This window comes from Lygodium microphyllum, chromosome 7 (assembly GCF_053477565.2).
Source record: "Lygodium microphyllum isolate KBCC chromosome 7, Lygodium_microphyllum_v1.1.10, whole genome shotgun sequence".
NCBI lineage: Eukaryota > Viridiplantae > Streptophyta > Polypodiopsida > Schizaeales > Lygodiaceae > Lygodium > Lygodium microphyllum.
In genome coordinates, this window is record NC_141141.1 from 28,354,086 (window position 1) to 28,362,952 (window position 8,867).

The following is an 8,867-nucleotide window of genomic DNA, read 5'->3' on the forward strand; positions in this document are numbered from 1 at the left end:
CATATCTAGGCAAAAACTGGTCATGAACGTGACATGCAAGGGGCAAAAATGCAAAAATTAAATGGAAAAATTAATTCAGATAGATCCGGGCATCGGATGAAGATGCTACAAAAAGAAAAAATGGGCAAGGCAATAGGGAAAATAGCATGGACAACTCGTCTGGTGCGCATTTGGTAATAAAAAGGGAAACTTCACATGGAAAAATATTAAAAACCTGCCACAAAAAATAATAAAAAAAATCAATTTTGCAAAATCTATTAGTTCAAATGAAATATAGAAAGAAGCAAAGGCATTCATAATGAGGAGTCGGATAGAGCTATCTTATCAAAATGTAGTTCTGAGGAGGATCGGACCTGTTCACATGGGAAAAAAATAAGATAAAACTTGAAAAAGAAATTGAAAATTAATAATAATAATTTAAAAAGTTGGAATCGAAGGTAGCAAGAAGAAAAAATGTGCTAGGGAACAAATCGGAGATGGCTATCTGTTTGGAATAGGGTTCCGATGGTGAATGGGGGGGTTTGCATGGAAAAAAAACAATAAAAACACATCAAAAAATCCAAAAAAATAAATCCAACAATCTGTAAGTCACAACACAGGGAAAAAAAAAGGAACAATGTTTGAGGAATAGTGGACAATAGGGATGTCAAATCAGAATGCAATTTTGGTGCAAGGAAGACATATTCACATGGAAAAAGTAGTAAAAATGAGTACGAAAACGTACGAAAAAATTAATAACACAAAATTTGTGGGGTAGAATATCATGGAGAAAATAAAAATTATGCATGGGAGTAGGCTATGGACAAGGCTATCTAATCAGAATGGAAAGGAGAATAAAGCAGGTTCACATGGAAAAAGAGTAAAAATCACACACGAGAATACTTGAAAACACGCAATAATTAACAATGGACAAACCGTGTACCAAAATGACAAGCAATAAAAAGAAAAAACATAAAGGGGAAGGTTTGGGTTGGGGTTGTCACATCAGTTTGTTGTTCCAAAGTAAGAAAGGTGCATTTGCATGAAAACATATCTAATTTGTACCAAATTCTTCAAAAATTAATAGCTCATGAACCGTGACTTGGAATAAGGGGCCATAAAAAGGAAAAGTGGCTAATTCAAAGAAAAGACATGGTTATAAAGTGGGATAGGGATTCTAATGAATGTAGGATACATTCACATAGAAAAGTGGAAAAACAAAGGATAAAGGCAAATGGACAAGGAACAACCCCGAGGATGGGGCGAAAAGAGAACAATTGGGTGGGGAAGGGACCCCATAAGGGAAAAATTTGGACATGGTATACATCAATGATCAAACAAGTGCATTTCCATAAGAGTATACAAAACAGACGTGCAGGGATGCATCCCCACACTTGAGACCTTAATAAATTGGGTTGACTAATCAACAGGGGCCTAACACTTGACAACAATCTAGACTCTAATATCCTTACACTTAAAACATGATCGTCTCTTGTAAACAGAAGGATAGGGTTAGAAAAACTTGGCCCAATTTGCAGATGGTCGAGATGAACTATCGCTGACAGGTGAAGGGTCATAGTCATCGGCGGAGGTATCAGGGCTCACCATATCACACTCATCCAACATAGTAGGGACCGTACAGTAACATCCAGAGAGGTAGCATTGTTGATGAAGCTCCAATTTAGGTGTCGATGGTGATGAAGGATACATCAATCATCTCAACAATCACTCATGTGAAGATAATAGATCAGTCACTCACCCCATAACTCATGTCACTCAATGGATAATGATTGAAACCCATATCTCACACCCAATTTAGAAATGGGCAAGAGGGATCATTCAGAGGGAGTAGACCAGCATGCATAGTTGATGGTGCATCACTGCATCTCAATCTATCTGGTATACGTGCAAGAAGGAAGGCCAGGGAGCCTTATTGTGAAATGCACCAAACAGAGTGATGTGTGTATTGATAATGGAGGCTTGTCTCGTGTGTACATAGAGAAACAAAAACATACCGGACTCCAATCGTTGGAGCGTCCATCAATCCTCACCTCGTAGTTTTGATGAAAGGGAAATCAATCATTCTCAGCCCCCCGCCCCTCTATCTCACACTCTGTTGATAATTACGGAGGGCAACTGAGTGCCTCACACCCATTGATTGAATCCTTACTGCCATCCGTGTATAGAAAAAAATTGTTCTTTGTGCATTGAGAGGCCCATCCCGTGCATGCAACGCTCCATTCACACATCTTATCTCTCATTTGGGTTTAAAGGGCAAGGACTGGTCACTCACCTCACCCTTTGTCTCATGCTCATTTGATAAATACATAGGGCAGCCCATACTCATATCCCCATCCGGCTAGGATGAAAGCTCACATCACTCAAGGAATGTTGAAGAAGATCAGCTTCGTCTGATTAATGATGTCAATTTGTATCAGTTGTTGATGAAGAGGCGTACCCAAGGAGGAAGCCAATAAGCCTTGTATTTGGATTGCATATTGGAAATGTCATCTACTGTAGGAGTCAAAGGCATGGATGGGGTGGTAGGATATAGTGCACCAAGGGAGATGGCTTTGAAGTTGTATCCTAGAAGGTCAACTGATGAACTATTTTGGATTGTGCAGTGTTACCACCTTTTCCATAGCCAGCTTTTTGTCCAAGGGTGTGTGCCACCTTTCTTGGAACAAGGCCTGTTACGACATAGAATTTCATCCTTTCTTACTTCTTTAGGTGATAACCATTAATTAAGAAGGGATCATCAGAGGCATCAATTGTTTGCACTTGGACAGAGTCGTTAAGGTTGACAACAAGTACCTTATAGGGACCCATCCATCACTATTGAAGCTTGCCTGGAAACTTGCCAAATTTCAAGTCATAGGCCAGGACTAAGTCACCTTCCTTAAACTCCTTTTGCTTGATAAAGCTATCATGATAGGCCTTTTGTCGAGCTTGTGTGGCTTCCATGCACTGTAGGGCCATCCTGCGAGTCTCATCTAGACATGAAGTGCAAGAGATGGTGCTGCAGGGACTCATCACCTCCCAAGCACTCTTTGATAGCCATGCATTGTTGTGACGCTATGCGTCCACCACTGTGAAGTCACTTTGGAGTCTCCTGATTATGTCACTTTTCTTTTGTCCTTAAAAGCCATTGGTGTTACAAAAGATTTAGTGACATGCCATCTTTTACATGTTGAAATAATCAAACGAGGTTTGGAAAGAGCTACTTTGGCTGGCAATATACTTGTGGTCATGTATGGTAAATGCGGATTGCTTGCGAAAGCACGGAAAGTGTCTGATAGGATTCATATGAAAATTGAAAGTTCGTGGAATGCATTAACCATAGCATATGTTGATCATGGATTTGGTGAAGAAGCATTTAATTCCTTGGAGAAAATGCAAGTTCATGGAGAGGTTGTCAAAAGGGGATTTGAAAGTAGTTCCTCCATTGGCAACACCCAACCAGTTAAAGTGGGTGACTTTGTGAGCATCTTGGAGAAACATTCGTAAAAGAAAAGCTAAGAGAGATGTTATCCGTATGCCAACAAAACAGGTGATGTTATGTTCACACATGCGAATGTGACAAAAGCTAAAGTTTCTCTCTTGGATAGAACCCCACTACAGACTTGGACACTGGCTTGCAACTTTTTGTAAAATGGTATACAAGTCTTACTATATACATGGAGGTGATCATGAAGACATGCTAAAGGGATACACATCCTATTGATGCAAGATTGTGTAATGACCCTAGTACATGAATATGCTCGTTGTTTTGACCCTTCCAAAAGGGAGAAGATTTGAATTGAACCACTATACATGTATTCTTCTGTTGTCCTCGGCCATTTCACTAGACAATGACCCTACCACTTATCTCGTTAATATCAATTCAATATGTACATGATTGCTTTTTCATATAGGGCGAATAGTGGGATAGGAAAACGATAGCTGGGAATAGCTTTGAAAAGCTTTTAAAAGCCTTACCTTTAATAAGAAAAGCTACAAGTTAAGTTTTTGGGACCGTGTGTGGAGGAGATAGCTAATGACGGCCAACATGGCTTCCACCAGGAGGGGAGATGACAAGCCTGAGAGGAAGGGCTGAGTAGGGGCCATAAACAAAGGAGAGTAGTGAGCTAGAAAGGAGGGGCTTCTTTCCTTTTGTGGTCATGAAGAGGGACAAGAATTTGGAGCACTGTGATCACGAGGAGGGGAAAGCACTGTGCTCATGAAGTAAAAAGAAGGGGACCTCTCTACTTATTGAAGGCCAACTGCAGGTAAAATTTCTATGCATGCCTTATTAAAGATGCGATGTAAAATCAATAATAATGATATGACTGTCTTGCATGACGATGGTAGTACTCATGATTTTGTTTCAAAAAAAGTAGTTAGAAACTTACAACTTAAAACTATTACATCTGCCTATAAAATTAAGGCTACATTTCTAGGACAACGATATAATGGTACTAAAGAAGTTCATAATTTTAAAATTTGTATTCGATCTTGTAAGGAAAAGAAAAAAATTTTAGTAGGACCTTTGCAATTTGCTGATAGCCATTCTTAGGATGAAGATAAAGCTCACAGGCATACCCTGGCCACATGGACCTTTCCCATGGTGGATGGAATTGTACAATAAAATTCCAACAGTTCATTGATATAAAATATATACTGTTAAAACAAAAATCCTGAAAATCATAAAAAAAAAAGCTTCAAAGGATAAGAACGAATAGTTCAAGGAGATGTACCACAAGCATTCAAGAATAGAAAACTTATATATCTTGTTATGGGTGCCCTTATTGCTGGTGCTAAGTACTGGGAAGAATTTGAAGATAGGCTTAAAGCTGTGCTGAAAGAAGTGACGAAATTAGATGGTTAAATAATCCTCTTCATATATGAAATGCATACAGTTGTAGGGGTAGGTGCTACCAATGGAGCAATGGATGCAAGAAACCTTCTAAAGCCAATGTTTGGTGAAGAACACCTTGGACCAGTCAACCTAACATATCATCATTCAAAGGCAACAATATCATTACTATAATTGGAAGAAGGAGAAAACTATAATGTACAAGTACACATGTACAAGTACACAATACCTTACTTTAAGCTAGCTTGCTGATCATCACTCAATTGTGTTTCCAACATAGCCTCATGCCCCATTGTCAACACTTACACCATCTTGAGTAGTTTATACTACTAATTGCCCCCATAATTGACCTGCAAAAACTTCTTGGGGACCATGCCATTATCTTTGAAAATGTCTTTTTTATAAATTGTTGAAGTATGGCTTCAAGGATGTAAAGTGTATGTTTATGCTTGATTTGATTAAGCCTCTAGAAACTCCCATCTCGCAAAGCGTCCCTATGGCAAGCGACTTTCATAAACTCCTGCATGTATTCCATGTGATAGCGTAGAGAGGGCAAATCCAATTCAATAGGAAAGATGGCCTCTATGCCATACATCAACTGGAAAGATGTCTGTCCTGTAGTAGCCTTATAGGATTTTATGTATGCTTAGAGGGCCTTTGTAAGTTGATCGTCCCAATCACGGTGATGTGTGGCAATCATCCTTGTTAGGATCTAGCAGAGGATGTGATTGGTAGCTTCGACTTGGCCGTTGGCTCTGGGGTATTAAGGCATGGACTTGTGGTGGCAATTCTTGTACATCTCTATCAGTTTATCAATAATCTTTTTGAGGTAGTGAGTACCTCTGTCACTTACTAGCTCTAGGAGGCTGACAAAACGGGTAATGACATTCTTGTATAGGAACAAGGCCACACTATTGCCATCATCTCGCTTGAGAGCTTTGGCTCCACACCACTTTGTCACATAGTCCATACATACCATGATGTATTTTTTGTGCTTCCTTTTGGTGGGAGGATCAATGGGGCAAATGAAGTCAATTCCCTACTTCTCAAATAGCTTTAGGGGAAGAATGGGTTGTACCAGCATCGCACTAGATTTGGTAGGCTTCTGTATCCGTTGACAAGCATCACAACATTTATTGTAATCATAGGCACCTCAATTATTTGAGGTTGCCTGAAAGCTGCAACCTTCTTGATCTTGGAAGGGTCTATTGTTATCCCTTGTGTAGAGACAATGTTGCTCAAAAGAACTCTTGAAGAGACTCTGAAGATGCATTTGTCGAGGTTGAGAGAGATCACGTACTCTCGACATCTATCAAAGCACTACTCCAGGTATTCCCAATGCTTACAAATTAGGCTATATACAGAAAAGTTATCTAGATATACCTCAATGAAATCATGCAGATGGTTTTGAAATGTGGTCATCATCACTCATTGGAAGGTAGCAAGAGCGTTACTACATAGCCAAAATGACATCAGTATGTAAGCATGGGTTCCCCATTATGTTGTGAAGGTTGTTTTGGATTGGTCTTATTCTATGACGATGATCTAGACTTGGTTATATTCGCTAAATCCATCAAAGAGGGAAAAAAGCTCATGGCTTGCCACTGTGTGCAACAGTTGATCTGTGAAAGGGATAGGGAAATGATCCTTCTTAGTCTTGGAATTTAGCTTTCAAAAGTCCACGCATATTTGTATATTTTCATTTTTCTTGGGTACTACCACGATGGGCCAAAACCCATTCATTATTGGCCACTAAATAGATAAATTTAGCTTCAAGGAGCTTCAGCAATTCAACTTTCATGAGAGCAAAACAATTTGGATTCATACAACTCTATCTTTGCCTCATTGGCTTATCATCAGGCTCTAGGTCATGAATATGTTCACACATGATGGGATCAATCCCCTTCAGATCTTTGTAAGACCATGCAAACATGTCCAAGTTCTCTTTCAGAAGGTCATGCAAGACCAATATGTCTCTTCCAAAAGGTTGAAGCCCACCTTCAGGTGTCGTTCAGTACCATCTACATCCACAAACATTAATTTCTTTTCACCTTCCACTCTTCGCATATGAAGGTCCCATGGGCTACTTTTGGGTATAGATCTTACTCCTTCAAGGGGGTGGCCTCCTCTTCTGATGCTCCATGGAACCAACTTCCTCTTTTAATGAGGGCTGGGATGACTCCTTGGGATGCTGAAAGGGGTTGTTTTGGGTTGGGTTTGGAAATTAGTTACTTCTTGGCTCGAGGACTCATCTTGAAATGTCAAAAATAATATCCTTTAGAGTTCTATTTGGGCTATAGGATTGGTGGTTGTTGGCAAGGTCATCATCATCCTCTCTTGGGAAGGGTAACTTTGGGCAACAAGAGCTACTACTAAATGAAGGCTTATTTTTCTTAATCCATTTCTTATGGATATTTTTCATATGATGTGACTCATTAGCCAGTCCAAAGGGTACCAAAGTCATTCTATCTAGCAGCATGGGGTCTTCATTTTCTGGAATCTCTTAAACTTCATCCTCATTTGTAATCTCTTTAGGATGAATGGATCCTTCCAATACTCTTTTATAATCTTCTTCTGCACTTTCATCATTGTCCTCTTCAGACTCTATTTCTACCTCTTTAAAAGCTCTTAAGAGAGAACATAACCTTTATTGTATCCTCTGCCTCTACTTCTATGTCTGTCTTTGCTTCTATCTCTGGCTCTACATCAGTCTCTATCTCTACTATGGCCATGTAACAGGGAGAACAATACATCCATGCCTCTATCTCACTATCAAGGGTGATTTTCGAAGTCATTTAGGGTTCAGGAAGCAAGAGGTATTCACCCATTGACAAAGATTTTTCTTCTTTTGGGAGTTGTCTTATAGTGCCTACTATTAGGGACTATGCCTCTATTTTCTTGGGAAAGATTTGTTTGACAGCTTCTTTGTCTCTTGATGTGCCATCTGTTATGTCATTGGAAGAGTCTGTGTGATGACTTCAATGGAAGTGAATCCATTACCTTTCTACGATCCATAGACCTTCATCACTACTTTGTTGGGTCATCTACCTAGGGTTAGAGTTCCTTTGAACCAATCCATATATATATATATATATATATATATATATATATATATATATATATATATATAACTCTCTAGCAATGTGCTTGTGTGTGTGTCTCTCTAGGCTCTCTCCATAACTCCATGGGTACAAAGGTACTTGACACATGGGTCTATAACTCCAGGGTTATGAAGGTACATGAGGAAAAGATACATAGATATAGAGGTACAAAGATACATAGGAACTAAGGTACATATATTGCTTTATTTTTTTGTATATTATTCTCTCTGGCTCTATATCATTCTCTCTTTCTCTCCCCATTGCACGCTCTTTCTCTCCCTCTCTCTTGCTTTCCCTCTTTGTACCAAGCAGGAGAAAAGAAATATTTTCTTTCATTGTGAAGTAACTTCTGCTTGACTACTTTTGAGTAGTATAACAACCCTTTAAGACAAGTTTTTGGAATGTTGATGTCATGTGTGTCCCAAAAACATGCAAGAGGTTGAAACTTATTAAGCACTTACCTCCTTTCCCTCTCTAGACTAGAGGGTGCCTCATCTAGGTCTAAAATTTCATCTATCCATATATAAAGCTCCACTTCTTTGAGTATGTAGGAGGATTAGCCATTAGCAATTGATCAGTATTTTACTCCAAGAAAAAATAAATTATAACAATAGGTGTGGGAATCATTGGGGCAGAAGTAAGATGAGGATGTGGACATATACTTTATATGCCTCACCAAATTCCATCTAATGCACCCTTTTTCCCTTACCAAGGATGAGGTAATTTCCAAGTTTGTGGATAGCATAATGAAAGTGATATTAGATGCTCCTTCCTCCCTTTTGAGAGACTTAGGAGGGTATAGTGAAGTCCCCCATTTCTTCTATCATGATGACAATGTGATTGTTACTTTTCACCTAGACACTATGTAGGAGCTCCATTGAAGAGCAAATGCCATCACCCTCACTTGTAGGATCATTAATGATAGGCCATCG